Genomic DNA, 15000 nt, shown 5'->3' on the forward strand with positions numbered 1-15000 from the left:
TTGTTAGTTCATTCCTAAGAGGAAAACATCGTGCTCACTTTATCTGTAGGAGCAGAGTTTTTACTGTGCATTCACAGTGTCCTGATGAATTTTGCCTATCTTTCTTTTTAAACTCTTCCCACTGTTGCTGTTTACAAATTCTGGTGGCAGTTTATTCCATGTGTCACATATCTTGTATGTAAAGAAGTTCCCACAATGGGATGTGTTGTATCTCTTCAGTTCTAGTTTCCATCCATTATTTTTTGTCTGGTTTTCGTTTAATATGAATAGGTTACTGTCTACTTTTGTTATGCCTTTCAGGAGAGAGAGAGAGAGAGAGAGAGAGAGAGAGAGAGAGAGAGAGAGAGTTTAAATTTAAATCTTTATTCATCATTTAGGTATAAATTTTATAGCCCAAGTGAAAGGAGAGAGAGAGAGAGAGAGAGAGAGAGAGATTCCTCGCCTTCCACAGGGTACTCATGTCAAGCATGCTTTGCGTGAGAGAGCACAGAGCCAAGTCGGATGTGTTTCTGTGTCGACTTGTTTACACAACAACTGATCTCAGAGAGAGAGAGAGAGAGAGAGAGAGAGAGAGAGAGAGAGAGAGAGAGAGAGAGTTGGCATTGATGATCGGATCGTTAACAAGGATCATTCAGCCAAAGCCCCTCTCTCTCTCCCTCTCTCCATGATAGTCCTTATCGTTATTATTATTACCAGAATGGCCCCTCTCTCTCTCTCTCTACTCTCTCTCTCTCTCTCTCTCCTCTCTCTCTCTCTATACTACCACTTATGCCTAACTCTCTCTCTCTCTCTCTCTCTCTATACTACTACTACTACTACCCTATGCCTACTCTCTCCTCTCTCCTCCTCTCTCTCTCTCTCTCTCTCTCTCTCTCATCGGCTCTGACTCTCTCTCTCTCCTACTACTACTACTACTACCACTTATGCCTAACTTGTAAACAAAGATTTGAATTTGAACACCCCCCCCCCCCCACTCTCTCTCTCTCTCTCTCTCTCTCTCTCTCTCTCTCTCTCGTAAAACCCGTCCTTGTGAAACGGAATCCCCGTGAGCCTTCGTAGTGTGTCTGGCTGTGCATGATAATACTTCAGAAACAGTTCGTTCTTTAATATTCTACTCTGTCGGAAATAACTCCTCTGCTGCCTGTCAGCGGTTGCGACGACCTCCTGCGCATGCGCGCGTGTGTGATACGATACGACTCGTTACTGATCGTTATTGAGTCTTTACCGAGTCGTTATTAAGGCGTTGATGTGACGTTACCGAATCGTCACCATTAGCGTCGTATTAATGAGTTACTACCGAGTCGTTAACAAGTCGCTACCGAGTCGGCGATAAGTCGTTACAGAGTCGTTACTGAGTTCTCGCTGAGTCTTTACCGAGTCGTTACTTAATAATTAATGAGTCGCTGAAGAGTCAATACCGAGTCGTTACCGATTACCAAGTCGGTAAACAGACATTACTGAGTCGTTACAGAGTCTTACGTAAAATGAACCAGAATACAAACGGTAATACAACATACTGAACAAATATCAAGCGATGATGTGAACGTGTAAGACTCGGTACGCTTACTAAGAGAGAGAGAGAGAGAGAGGAGAGAGAGAGAGAGCGTTTAACGCCCGTATTCAAGGCATTCTACTAATAATAACGTTAAAGGCAATATCCTGAAGAGGAGAGAGAGAGAGAGAGAGAGAGAGAGATCGTCTATCAGGTACGACCTACACCAACGTAGGAGACCGTCCCACCCTTTTATTATATTCCTAAATATTAAACCCTTTAATATAGTTTAAAATCGAACCAACTACACTTTGAGAATAACTTATCTTGAGAGGAATTATAATTGTTAATTGCATGAGAGAGAGAGAGAGAGAGAGAGAGAGAGAATTACAACAGCTATAGATCTACAATACTAAAAATAACACATTCACGAAAATATTATTTACGTTGAGCCTGAGTTTTTCCTGAGAGAGAGAGAGAGAGAGAGAGAGAGAGAGAGAGAGAGAGAGAGAGCATAAAACACCCCAGTCCACAGACAAAGAGGATGGGAGTTCAGATAAATGGGTTCATGACCAAACAGCAGTAGTAGCGGACCATCCTGTGACCCTTCCCAATACACCCCCTTACACCACCGCCCCCTCTTCTCTCTTCTTTTCCCCCCCCCCCCCCAAATGGGGCTCATTATGCGGGTAGGACTATCAGGGGAGATACATTTTCTCAACTGCTATCGTCAAGCACTTTTATGTAGCAATGTAGTATTTTACTTTACAAATAAAAAAGTAATTTGAATATAGCCTTGCAATTATTATTATTATTATTATTATTATTTTGGTAAAAGACCCTCTTTTAGGCAAATACTACTGAAGAGAATGGCAGAATTAAGCGAGTTGATTTTATATATCGTTTTTTCTATTTTACTTATAATCCGCTTCTCTGGCTCAGCGATGTTTCTGAGTAACTGGCCAATATTCATATTGGGAATGTCTAACAAAAATTATTAGTATTATTATCTTATTAAAATTGATTCCTGCCTCAGCTACATTCATTTTATATGGGTTCTTCTCTATTTTCATAAAGTTTTCTCATTGACAAAACAATAATTAGGAAAATAGAGAAGAACCTACATAAAATGAATGCAGCCGAGGCAGCAATTACTTTTAATAAAACATGTTTAAAAGAGGGTTTACTTCCAGTATTGTTATTATTCTTATCATTATATTATTATTATTGTTGTTTTTTGTGTTGTTGAGGAGATGAACCCTGTCCATATGGAACAAGCCCACCACAGGGGTCCACTCAATTGAATTCAAGCTTCCGAAGATATTAAGGTGTTTGTTCGAAAGACTTAAAGTCAAAATGGCAAATGCAGAAGAGGAATCTCCCGAATCAATGCACCGATCTCATCCAAATGGAAAAGCGATCAAAAGGAAAGCACTGCTTCGACCAAGAATACAACAGAATATAGAATTTTGGGACTTTTAGGGAAAGTTAGATGGACAAAAGAGAATATGCACAGAGGTACAATAAAAACAGAATGAAAGCGGTTGCATCTACAGGCCTAAGGAAGGGAGGCTGCCAAGAACCTGTAAGTAACACCTACAGCGCACCGCATGAGGTGTACTGACGGCACTACCCCAATACGGAGACTGTTACCTCTCATCCCCAAATGACCACTGGGCAACTCAAGCCCATATCATGGTCACAGTCACAATCCACACAAAGAGTTGACACTTCAAAAGTTCAAGCGACGATCCAATGCATTAATACCCTCATAGTGTTCTTTCTCCCTGCATTTCAATACATTTTTTCTCTCTATTAATGTATGCATTTTCTTTATTAATACCTGAGATCTCTCCTTTCTGTATTTCCCCTTACCTTCTCTTACTTATTCCTTGTGGGCACCATAATATTCTTTGGAAGCTTGAATTCTGAACCCTATCTTCTGAATAATCTAATAATAATAATAATAATAATAATAATAATAATAATAATAATAATAATAATAATAATTCAGACAATGATCCCTTTGCTGGGCTTGTTTCCCACGAATAGGGTTCTTCATCCTGTGAATAATAATTGAATATAGAATTAAATTGAATATAGAATTTAGGCCAAATGGCATGCACTGGGACCTATAAGGTTATCCAGCGCCGAAACGGAAATTGACAATAAAAGGTCTGAAAGGCGTAACAGGAGGAAGAAGACCTCGCAGTTGCACTATGAAACATTTGTTAGGAAAGAGTTAAGGAAAGTTAGATGAGAGAAAGAGAATATGAACGGAGGTACAGTAAAAGGAAAGAAAGGAGTGGCAGCTTGGGGCAGAAGGGACGCTGCAAAGTATCTTAAGTAATGCCTACAGTGCACCGCATGAGATGCACTGACGGCATTACCCCGCTACGGGGCTGAATATAATAATATAATAATAATAATAATAATAATAATAATAATAATCTGACCCTCCCGACGACCCCTTAGTCAGCAATTACAAACAAAAAACAAACTACTTGAAAACGAAGCTAAAACAGAGACTGAAAAAAGATTTAGGTTCCTCGTAAAAAAAACTATTAAAATAGAAAAATAAAGTGATAAAAGACTGGCAACACTTCATGGCGTCATGTTATATTTGGACGCCAGAAAGAATCGGATTATTTTGAACGGTGATTACGGCCACATTACTTTCGCCTGACCTGAATCCAGTGGTCGGCGGACGACACAGGACCGATTCGGGTTCAGTAACACCTGCTTCTTTCTTCTTCTCTTCTTCTTCTTCTTCTTCTTCTTCTTCTTCTTCTTCTTCCGTCGTCTCGTCTTCTCCTCCTCCTCCTTCCCCGCCTCTAAACAAACACACAATCACAGTAGCCAAAGTACAATAGGCAACAAACGTGTGACTTCTGACGCTGCTGGCACGCTCATATCAGACTGACTGGCGTGCAACGGCTGTCTATAACGATCATGGCGGGTCAAATTTAAGCTTAACTTAGTTTAACCAGACCACAGAGCTGATTAACAGCTGTCCTGGGGCTGGCCCGAAGGATTAGATATTTTGACGTGGCTGGGAACCAATTAGTCACCTAGCAACGAGACCTACAGTTTATTGTGGGATCCGAACCACATTATATCAAGAAATTTTGTTCCTCGCTGGACAAATGGTTTGCGTGCTTGCCTACCGATCCGGTAGTCCAGAGTTCGATTCCCCGCTCTGCCAACGTGGAATCAGCGGAATTTGTTTCTGGTGATTAGAAATAAATTTCTCGATATTGTTGTTAGGATCTTAAAATAAGTTGTACGTCTCGTTGCTAGGTAAACAACTGATTTCTAGCCATATACAAATATCTAAGCCTTCGGGCATGCCTTAGGAAAGTTGTTAACCAGCTCAGTGGTCTGGTTAAATTAAGATATGCTTGTTTTATCTCGAGAAATAAATTTCTAATCACCAGAAATAAATTCCTCCACGTCGGCAGAGTAGGGAATCGAACTTCGGACTACTGAATCGGTAGGCGAGTAAATTAACCACTTGTCCAGTGAGGGACTAAGACCAAGACCAATAATGCCAGTATGACTGCGACTGGCAGGATTTGGAGAACATGGAAGAGTGGTTGTGCTAGCTGGTTTAAATGAGAAGGTATGTGACAACAAGGTATGATCCAACCTCCTGCTTACTCGGATGCGCGTAAGTTTTTGCCTTCACGCATAAATTGTAAACATTATACTCCAAACTTTTAACATAAATTAAAATGTGTTCAAATCTACAGTCAAACAGAGCTTGTTTCATCAACGAAAATTAAAACAGATAAGATATATTGTACTGTTTAATGAAAGGCATATTATTTATGTTTTTACATTTTCGTTGGTAATATATATATATACATATATATATATATATATATATATATATATATATATATATATATATATATATATATATATATATCAAAACTATTCTATCCTGAAATTCATGTAGCTTTAACTCAACGTATAACACCTTCTCCAGACCTTTTTAAGCTCTTCCAACGACCTTTCCTACCCCCAACAAGGAGAACAACAATAATAACAACAAAGTAGGTGCAGGCTTACTCCCTGAGTAAGTGAAAAACGAGACCTCGTTGTACGTAGGTTTACGATTTTGCTGCTACAGAGTGACGCACAACACAAAACTTAAAATACTCCTTACCACAATGGTATGGAAATGTATGCGAAGGACTCAGGAAAAGAGAATGATAAAAGTGTGTTCTTGGGAGAATCTGAATCTGCAATTGGCTGTAGCTACTTGGAGGCTGTTTAAATGTAAAGGTAGGTGACAGGAAGTGGGAATTCGTTGTTCGTAAGTCTATAAAAATTCGCCAGCTAAAACACCATTCAAGACATACTTTCTTATCCCATAAGACTTCTCTGACTTCTAGATGATATGAGCAAAACTGTTGCTTTTCTTATTTCCACAAACTTTACGTTTCTTCTTGAGCATTTCTTGCTTAACTTTTACTCATAAGTGTTATTATTGCTGCACTTAATCTTTATCTCACATGGGGCCATTATGACGAGCTAAATTAGCAAATGCGAATCAGCAAATGCGAATCACATGTTATACAGCAATTGTTGACGCAGGAAGTCATACTTTACTGTATAACCCTAAAACATACTGGTGTCACATTACCTACCCACTAAAATATCCTTAGAGGAAGTCCTTAGTGTTCCTAGACAATGCTTTAGGGAACTGAAGAGTGACTCAAATCTAGGCAAAAAAACACTATTCTACAGGGATTCACATCAGGGCAAAAAAGACCAATGCTAAAGTGATTCACATCAGGGCAAAAAAAACCAATGCTAAAGTGATTCACATCAGGACAAACAAACCTGATACTAAAGTGATTCACATCAGGGCAAAAAAGACCAATGCTAAAGTGATTCACATCAGGACAAACAAACCTGATACTAAAGTGATTCACATCAGGGCAAAAAAGACCAATGCTACAGTGATTCACAGCAGAACAAGCAAACCCTATGCTAAAGTGATTTATATCAGGGCAAACAAACCCTATGCTAAAGTGATTCACATCAGAACAAACAAACCCCTATGCTAAAGTGATTCACATCAGAACAAACAAGCCCCATGCTAAAGTGATTCACATCAGAACAAACAAGCCCCATGCTAAAGTGATTCACATCAGGGCAAAAACCTTATCCTACAGTGATTCACTCAGGGGAAAAATCCCTATGCTACAGTGATTGACATCAGGGCAAACAAACCCTAGGCTACAGTGATTCACATCAGGGTACAAAAAAAAAAAAAAAAAAAAAAAAAAAAAAAAAAAAAAAAAAAAAACGAGGCTATGGTGAAGAATGACCAGTAAGGCTTGTTCGAACGGTTTGCCAAGAAGAATGACCGGTGAGACTGGTTCATCAGTCTGACAATGAAAACAACTGGTAAAACTAGTCAATCAGTCAGCTGAAGGATGACTGGTAAGGTTGGTTAGTCAGCTAGCCAAGAAGAATGACCAGTAAGCCCAGTTAACCAATCAGCCAAGAAGAATGACCAGTAAGCCCAGTTAACCAATCAGCCAAGAAGAATGACCAGTAAGCCCAGTTAACCAATCAGCCAAGAAGAATGACCAGTAAGCCCAGTTAACCAATCAGCCAAGAAGAATGATCAGTAAATCTGGTTAATCAGTCAGCAAAAAAGAATGACTGGTGAGGTAGACAAGAAGAATGACCAGTAAAGATGGTTAATCGGTCAGTAAAGAAGAATGACTGGTAAGGATGGTTAATCGGTCTGCTGGGGAGGAATGACCAGTAATCCTGGTTAACAGGTCAGCCAGACGCACTGAAAGGGTCCCCCATGGAATCGATACGGAAAGGCCTAATCCTTGCCAGCGTTAATTTAAGAGGAAGTGCCAAAGTCTTCCGCTTCCCCTCCACCCCTTTTCCATGACCAACCTCCCCCCCACTGGCCCCTACCCCCAAACCGACCCACTAAAAACATCCACTAACTCTCCATCTTAGTCGGAGCCACGATATGACCTAACTTTGGAGTTGATCCAGGGACACTACAGAAATATAAATGACCAACTAATGCTCCATCTCACAACCAAATGGCAGAGCTATATTTCAAACTCTGGAACAAGCACTATATATATATATATATATATATATATATATATATATATATAATATATATATATATATAAATATATTATATATATACATATTATTATATATATATATATATATATAATATATATATATATATATATATATATATATATATATATATATACTATTATATATATATATATATATTTATATATATATATATATATATATATATATAATTTATATATATATATATATATATGAGAAAGAGAGAGAGAGAGAGAGAGAGAGAGAGAGAGAGAGAGAGAGAGAGAGAGAGAGATTCCCATAGTATAGTGAATTGGATTTATATATTCGTGGCTTACTATTTGTGAAAAAAATCCTGATTTTAATTTGTCATATACAGGCAAGACTAAACAAGTCACTGACTGAAGACCTTGAGAGAGAGAGAGACGAGAGAGAGAGGAGAGAGAGAGAGAGAGAGAGAGAGGAGAGAGAGAGAGAGAGCTAAATCATTTCATCCCGACTTTTACATTACTCTAGAGCGGATTCGAACTTTGCCATTGTATTAAGAGGAGGAGGAGGAGGGGGAAAGCAAATTGGCCAAAGTGGAGGCAAGCACGTCTAGTCGAACTGTTCAGTTCCTGGGGGGGGGGGGGGGGACCTTCCTGAACAGAAACGTGAACACTCTCTCTCTCTCTCTCTCTCTCTCTCTCTCTCTCCTCTCTCTCTCTCTCTCTCTCTCTCTCTCGCAGTAGCCATCTTGCTTGGTGAGACGTACCCGCGTGAAGTCAGATTCAATCACAGATATCACAAGTTTAACATACGACTAGAATTTGAGAAATATCTAGAAGTGTTCGTGAACTATCGGTGATAAGATTAGTGTGAAAATAGTAGGATAAAGCGTCTTCTAAGTTAGTTTATCAAGTGTAATACTATAAATCAGAACAAGATGGCAGTAAGTTCCAACTGCGGGAAGAGGTCGGCGTAATTTAGCGTGTTTAGCAGATTCGCAATACGATGAGGTAGCAGGAAGGGAACTGGCATTTCTATCTATGAAATCAGCAACAGTCCTAACCAAAAAGATACAAAAAGCATTCATAGATATATTAGAAGGATATCATCCTTCAAACTGGAACAAATCTAATGAAAACATCTTGAAAATAATTGAAGAAGTTCCAAATAAAATCCAAGTGGTCAAGAGACTCATAAAGAAAATATACATAAACCAACATATTCGACAAAGAAAATGAATAAGGTGAATCTTGTGAATATCCTAATTGATGCATTAGGAAAAGAATGCCAAAAGCATGCAAACTGTGTAAGGTTTGGTATAGCATAGTCAATCCACAAAACCTAATCAGAAAATGTGCTGCATGCAACATTCCGACCCATCCACAGTGTGCTGAGGTAATACAAGATTTGAGAAAAGATACAAGAATTTTTTGTTCAACATGTCTATCATGGATAGACAATGTTAGTTAAATCAAGATGAATGTACAAATTAGTTGAGGATGAAGAAGAAGAGGAAGAGGAAGAAGAAGAAGAAAAGAAGAAGAGGAAAACGGAAGAGTAAAACAAAAAAAAATGAAATGACAGAAAAAAATAAGGAAAACAAAGAACAAGATAAAACGTATGGATGCAGAGATACTCATTGATACTACATATGAGGCAATTAAAGCAGCATACCTACGAAGAAATAAATACGATTTTTTTATGACAACAGAAAGCAAATCCCGAAGAGGCTCTACCCAGATCTACACAATGACGGAAAGAGGAAAAAAATAGACAGGAAAAGACAAAATCTGCAACCTTTGAAAAGAGGGAATTGCAGATTTGGAGAAAGATGTTACTACAAACATCCTAAGATATGTCAAAACTATGAAATATATGGTAAATGTGCATACTTAGATGGATATGGGGATGATTGCAGAGATCTGCATCCAAAAATATGTAAAAACCTAAAAGAAGGAAAAGGATGTAAGTTCGACAAAAAATGCAACTATATGCACCCTTGTAGCCATGATCATAATCAAATAAAATAACCAACCAAGTAATAAAATCCAAAATAAGAAAGAAACAAATAAAGAGAGAAATCAAGAATATCAGGTAAAAGAGGAAAAGCAAACCACCAATGAGATATGCAGAGGTGTCAGCAAAAAATTTCAAAGCATCAGCTCCGAAATTCTACTCAAGAGATAATAACTGTATTTATTATGCAAGAGGATATTGCAGAAACGGAGAAAATTGCAGATTCAGACACAAAATGAATAATTATGATGAAGGAAGATCAAATATTATGGAAAAAGTTGGATTTTTTAATGTCAGAATTTCTGGAAATGAAAAAAAGAACAAAACATACCAGAACAGGAAAGAGACATGGGAAAATCCTTATTACTACCATTATTAAATGAAGGAGGAAAACACGCAAACCATCATAGTGATGATGCGCAGGGTTTAGTTACGAGTAACTCAAAAGAAAAATAGAGTACTTAGAAAGAACTAACCCAAAATGTTGAAAAGAAAATAGATATCAAGAAAATAGAATTTGATAAGTGAAACCTGTATTCCCAAGAGAACTGGGAATGATGATCAAATAAAAGGGTTCCAAACTTATAGATCAGATAGAAAAAATAGAATCAAGGGGGAACCGCAATTATGGGGGGAAAGACAAAAAAACAAGGAAAATATATGAGAAATATAGTAACTCAGAATGTGAACTAATAGCGGTAGAATTTGAATCTGAAAAATTGATGAACATAGTAATATATAGACCTCCTAATACTAAAGAGTTGACTTAATAATTGAAAAAAAAATTGGATGATATATGTAGAAATCACAAGGACTGGACTATTCTCCTATCTGGGTGACTTCAACTTTCCTTTCGTAGAATGGAAAGAACGAATAGGAGATTGTGGTTGTACTTATACATATAAAACAGAGAGTAATAGTAGTGCAGAAGATAAGAGGCAATTTGAAAAGCTATTAGGATATGCTACTAGAATACAACATTCAACAAATAAATCACCTGCCAACAAGAAAGGAAAATACTTTAGACCTAGTATTTGTGAACGAGATGAATTATGTTAAAGAAATAATAGTTTTATATGCGAGTATTTCAGACCATAATGTCATAGAATTAACAGTTCATTCCAAAGCAAGTGAAAATAGAGATAAGCAAGAAATGAGTGGGAAGGATATGGAAAATATCAACTTCTACAGTAAAAAATATAAAATGGTCAGAAATTAATGAAGAATTAAACAAAGATTGGGATAACATTTTCGTAAGTGACGACATAAGGGTAAATACGGAGATATTATATAAAATATTGGAGAAAATAGTGGAAAAATATATACGAACGAAGAAGAAAAGTAACATCATTCATGCATACCAAGAGACAGAAGGATCTTGTTCCAGAAATCAGAAAGTGGAGAAAGGTCTTGCAAAAGAAAAAAATGCATGGAAAGTTATAGAACTAAAAAGTAAGATAGAAAATGCAGAACAAAAGATTATACAATCAAAAGAAAATGAAAAAACGGGACTTGGAATGGAAGGAAAAAACCCTATTAAATATCAAGCAAAAACCCAAACTATTATACTCATATCGAAGAAGATGAATAAAAGAAGAATAGAAATAGGCCCTCTGAGAATTGAAGGGAGATTAACGAATGAAAAAAAGGAAATTTGCAACATACTGGCAGAACGATATAAGAGAGAATTCACCCCTAGAATAGATAATGAAGATAATGATATAGAAGTAAGGGAAGAAAATAGTGAATATTTAGCGACATAGAAATAATGAAGCTGATATGCAGGCAATTAATGAAATTAAAAATGGAGCTGCTGCAGGGACGATGGAGTTCCCTGCTATTTTGTTAAAGAAAGTAGTTCATTCTATCGCAAAGCCACTTGCAATATTATTAAGACAAAGTGTAGATACAGGCAAGATTATGATGAGCACAAATAGCATATATCACCCCTACTTTCAAAAGTGGATCAAGACTAGAGGCAAGTAATTATAGGCTGTGAGTCTAACATCACATTATTATGAAAGTGTATGAAAGGTAATGAAGAAAAATATTATGAAACATTTAATAAAAAATAATTTGTTTAATATAGGACAACACGGTTTCGTACCCGGAAAAAGTACACAAACCCAACTGTTAGTCCACCGTGAGAACATATTCAAAAATATGAAAAGCGGAAATGAAACAGATGTGGTTTATCTAGACTTTGCAAAAGCTTTTGACAAAGTAGACCATAATATATTAGCAAAGAAAATTAGAAAACCACAATATCGTAGATAAACGTAGGAAGATGGTTAAAAGAATTTTTAACACAGCACAGATAGTTATTGCAAACGTGAGAAATCGAGAAATATGAAACCAAGGTAATATCCGGTGCCACAAGGTACGTGCTAGCTGCAATATTGTTTGTTATTATGATTGAAGACATAGACAGTAATGTTAAGGATTCGTTAGTGAGTAGTTTCGCTGATGACACAAGAATAAGTAGAGAAATTACTTGTGATGAAGATAGGAACGCTCTACAAAGAGACCTTAACAAAGTATAAGATTGGGCAGAGGTAAATAGGATGTATTTAACTCTGATAAATTTGAATCAATAAATTATGGAGACAGAGAAGGAAAGCTATATGCATATAGGGGACCTAATAATGAGACAATCACAAATAAGGAAGCAGTTAAAGACCTTGGTGTTGTGATGATGAATAGGAACATGTTATGCAATGATCAAATAGCAATTCTGTTGCAAAATGTAAAGCAAAAATGGAATGTTGTTACGGCACTTCAAAACAAGAAAGCTGAACACATGATTATGCTTTATAAAAACATATGTTCGTAGTCCACTTGAATATTGCAATATGATATGGTACCCACACTATCAAAAGGATATTGCACAAATATAGAGTGTACCAAAGGTCCTTTACAGCTAGAATAGAAGAAGTTAAGGACCTAGACTACTGGGAAAAGACTACAATAAAACCTTATATAGTTCTAGAAAGGAGAAGAGAACGCTACATGATAATTCAGGCATGGAAACACAGATAGAAGGAATAAAAGAAAATATCATGGAACTAAAAATATCAGAAAGAGCAAGCAGAGGTAGATTAATAGTGCCAAAACTATACCAGGAAAAAATAAGGAAAGCACACAGGACATTAATCCACTACGCACCAGCATCGATAATGCAGCGTCTATATTCAATGCGTTGCCAGCTCATCTGAGGAATATATCAGGAGTGAGCGTAGATGTGTTTAAGAATAAGCTCGACAAATATCTAAACTGCATCCCAGACCATCCAAGATTGGAAGATGCAAAATATACCGGAAGATGTACTAGCAACTCTCTGGTAGACATTAGAGGGCGCCTCACACTGAGGGACCTGGGGCAACCCGAACGAACTGTAAGGTCTGTAAGGTAAGGTAAGGTCTCTCTCTCATACAGGTAAAATAAATAAAACAAAGACACGCACATACACATGCGGACGACCGATGCTCCTGTCACAACAAACGTCGCATGAAGAAGAAGAAGAAGAAGAAGAAGAAGAATTGATTGACTGATTGATTTATGGCTACTAAAACTCGCGTCACAACGTTTAGGTTATCGACGCCGTAATACAATTAAATAGAAACTAAATAAAAAATAAATAAATTTAAAAGGAGTCATATAATATATATAATATATATATATATATATATATATATATATATATATATATATATATATATATCATATATATATATATATATATATAGATATATATATATATATATATATATATAATATACACACGCAAACACAGACTCATATACCTATATTACGTATTTATATTTCACATCTATTCAGATACACTATACATACATACATACACGCATACTACATATGAAGATGATGTAGGGGAAGAAAAAGAAGACAAACCAGTACTCAAAATTCAATCGGTTTTTTTTTTTGAGAGTGAGAGAGAGATAGATTGTTCCTTTTCTTTACTACTCTTCTTCTTTGTATCATTATCATACTTTTTCAGTTCCTCTTATTGCTTACCTGGCACCCTCGATTCCCGGGAGTCCGTCGCATCGCCTCTGAAACAAAAACAATCACTCATCAGGGACAGAGAACAAAAGGGGCGCGAAATGGGACGGCCCTTTCCCGTTTGACGTCTAATTAACATTAAACGTGAGAATGCCCGTCAACGCTACGATGCTGCGGGACAGGGGAATGGGTGGGAATGGACAGGGGAATGGGGGAAAGGGACAAGGACACGGGGAATGGACAAGGGAATGGGGGGAAAGGACAGGGGAATGGGCAGGGAAATGGTGGAAAGAGACAAGAACACGGGGGAATGGACAGGGGAATGGGGAAAGGGACAATGGACAGGGAAATGGGTGGGAATGGACAGGGGGAATGGGGGAATGGAGGAAAGGGACAATGGGACAGGGGGAATTGGGTGGGAATGGACAGGGGGAATGGGGAATGGAGGAGGAAAGGGGACAATAGACAGGGGGAATGGGAAAGGGATAATGGACAGGGAAAGGGTCGGTGGGAATGGACAGGGGAATGAGGAAGGAACAGGGGGGAATGTGTAAAGGGTAAAGGGAAAAAAAAGGTGGACAGGAGGAATGGTTGGACAAGGGAACTGGGGGAGTGGACAGGGGAATAGGGAAAGGGACAATGAACAGGGGAATGGGGGGAAAGTGACAAGAGACGGGAATTGGTAAAGGGAAAAGGCACAAGGGGGAATGGACAGGAGAATGGGGAAGGAACAGGGGAGAATTGACAAGGGAATGGGGGAAAGTGACAGGGGAATGAGGAAAAGAGACACGGGAATGAAAATGAATGGACAGGGGAGAAAGAATAGGGATGGGGGGAACAGACAGAGGGAAGGGGCAGGGGACAGGTATAGAGACAAGGGGAAGAATGGACAGAGGATAGGACGAATGGACAGACGAATAGGGGAAATGGCAAAATTCAAAATTCTGTCTTAAATATAATTTTAATAATACACACGCGGAGAGAGAGAGAGAGAGGAGAGAGAGAGAGAGAGAAGAGAGAGAGAGGAGAGAGAGAGAGAGAGAGAGAGGAGAGCACCGTATGATGACCTTTTATGGACTGAACAGTAAGTAAAAGGATGAGCCCAACCCATGCAGGCAGGCGGTGTCTGCGAAGTAATCAATTTTCCAGAAAGCCAGAACGCCAGACCGGATGTGACAGCCCTCCAAAAGCGGAAGCTGCAATTGCAAGACAATAATGCAGCTGACTCCTGAAGGCACAGGGTCTTTTTTTATCATTATTATTATTACTGTTATTATTATTATTCAAAAGATGAACCCTATTTATCAATCATATGGAACAAGCCCGCCACAGGGCCCACAGACTTAAAATTCAATACCTTCCACAGAATA

General features: G+C 37.9%; 1 protein-coding gene across 2 annotated transcripts in view; it reads right to left on the reverse strand.

Moving 5' to 3' along the window:
- LOC135213672 (ankyrin repeat domain-containing protein 50-like) overlaps positions 1 to 15000 on the reverse strand; it is a 161298-nt gene that overhangs the window by 71121 nt on the left and 75177 nt on the right. The window contains exon 2 of one of the 2 annotated variants that reach the window (XM_064247735.1): positions 13643 to 13680. The exons of the other annotated variant lie outside the window; for it this stretch is intronic. The gene's annotated coding sequence lies outside the window, so the exon portion shown is untranslated. The remainder of the gene's footprint in view (positions 1 to 13642; positions 13681 to 15000) is intronic. 2 annotated transcript variants of the gene reach the window in all.

Source organism: Macrobrachium nipponense, chromosome 43 (genome assembly GCF_015104395.2).
Source record: "Macrobrachium nipponense isolate FS-2020 chromosome 43, ASM1510439v2, whole genome shotgun sequence".
In the NCBI taxonomy this organism is placed as follows: domain Eukaryota; kingdom Metazoa; phylum Arthropoda; class Malacostraca; order Decapoda; family Palaemonidae; genus Macrobrachium; species Macrobrachium nipponense.